The following is a 2222-nucleotide window of genomic DNA, read 5'->3' as shown; positions in this document are numbered from 1 at the left end:
TTTACAACCAGAATAATGCCTGAAAAGTTTTTAAGTACTAAAGCCCCCACCTACCCTTGGTGACCTCAATGCATTGTGTGGCATTTCCGTGCTCTTACTCAGGGCACCATTTGTTTATTGAAACATCAGCGATTACCTGATCAGACAGTTTCTGAAAATTGAATAGATAGCTGCTTGCAATTGCTATGGTTCCAGCTTTATAGCACTAGAGAGCTTGATTTGTCAGTTATGTAGTTATATCTCCTACCCCTGCCCCAGTCCTGTGGTGTATCAGACTTTCTTGTCGATCTGCCTACAGCAATGTGTGATGGTTTTGGCAGCTGTAGTGCATCTAAATACAGCCAATGGAGACAATTTTTTCATAGTGAGCATCATCTTTGCTGCAGAATCTATTATTTTCTGCTTTGAACATCTGCTTAAGGCACCCACCTCAGGGGAAAAAAGAAAAAGGTACACATATTAAGGCCTGGAAAAAAATACATATTCACCTTAATTAAGGCACCTTGCCAGCAACATAGATGGTTTTTAGTAAGATTTGTTAAAAATCAGTTGAAGGATTTCTATAGACTCCCAGTGGCATCAGTCAGCTTTTCCAGAGGAGAGGTCACACCTACTCCCTTTTTTTAAAGCAGTGGGTTTTGTTTAGATATCACATAACAGCGTGTGCAGAGACCCACTGTAAGAGAATGTTGATATGAAAGACTGGTGGTGTCCTTATAGCTCCCATATGTTGTTTTCTTCTTAATTTTTTTATTTTACAGTGTCCTGTAACTTTGTTCATTTTATTCTTTGTCTGGAGAACACTAATATGACAGAGTAAGAAAAGTGGACAGGGATACAACACAATGGTGAATGCCATAAAAGGTAAACTGAGTTCAAGACACACTTAAATCCTTGCTCAGCTCTTTACAGCTCTCAGTAGTTCAGTCCATCAACATCTGGGTAATGACCTTGGTAATAGTGGCTGCTGTCATGTCAAGGACCTTAAATAAACTATTAGTGGACCATCCAAAGATGTGTTTGCCAGGCAAAAGTAGGATACCTCTTCTAATGAAGATCTTAGTTAGGTCCTGGTTATGTCTGTCAAAGTCTGACAATGTCAATAGTTTGCTTTAGTCTGGTCTCTGTTGTTAAATCTTAGTGGACATAGTTCTACTATTTGTTACGGTGACTTATATAAACTATCTATGTAACAATCCTATTTTAGTTACTTTACCAGAAAGACCAGAAAGGTTGCAGTTCTCTTGAGCGGAGATATGAGAAACTGAATGAGAATCACCTGGTTAGCAGCAATGTTCTTCCCTCCAGCAAATTCCAGACAAAATTCCATTCAGTCCTGAGTGTTCAATAACCTCCGTGTGTTCATAGGCACTCCTGGATGTGACTCAGATACTGGCAGTTAAACACTCCCAAGGGTCCCTTAGCACCCAGAACAGATCCAAATCAAGAGAACTTCAGGGGAACATCCCCAAAGAAATGGAAACCCACGGGCCAAGGCTCACAAGCAAGATGCGAAGACTATGTTTGCTTTAACTGTTACCCAAGAAACCAGCAGATGATTGACCAACAGTTTTACTATGCAAATTTGGATCTGTAACCAGCATAGAAATTAAGACTCAAAAAGAAACCCAGATATAGCAAAGATTTCAGAATTTCATATAATGTCTTAAGCAGCAAAAATCTTTGGGGTGGCCCTGGATGCTTCTACTTTGTTATTTGTGCATGTGTTTGGATCTGGTGACAAGACTTAAGTGTTTTTTTTAATTATAATTTTTAAAGTCATGGGAAAATGCACAAAGATAACACTGGACTTGGGGAAAAAAATTGTTTGTCCATTTCTTCTCAGAAATTTTGTTAATGGGAAAGCAGAAAGACCTGAACCAGGAGTGTTCTTTTTGTATCACTGCAAAGTTACAAGTCATGGTCTTTGCATTCGGTCCTTCCTGCTACTTTCATATTGGTGTTTTAGGAAACTGTATTGTGTATTGAGCATGGCATTGCAGCCCTGGCTGTGGCACTGGCAGTCTCAGGCAGCTGTTGTTCTCTTTCCAGTTATTTGCATCAATGCCACTCTACACTGGTATGCACAGAGTGGGGGATCAAAGTCAGTCATGCAGGATTGCTATAGGCTTCATCAGTGCCATGCTTTGCAGTGGGCTGAAGAGTGGCTGGAGAAGTAGGGCATCTTTTATCAGAAGGGGGAGGCAGGACTGAACTTAATT

Source organism: Sturnus vulgaris, chromosome Z, assembly GCF_052056855.1.
Source record: "Sturnus vulgaris isolate bStuVul1 chromosome Z, bStuVul1.hap1, whole genome shotgun sequence".
Taxonomy (NCBI): domain Eukaryota; kingdom Metazoa; phylum Chordata; class Aves; order Passeriformes; family Sturnidae; genus Sturnus; species Sturnus vulgaris.
This window is presented reverse-complemented; position numbering follows the sequence as displayed.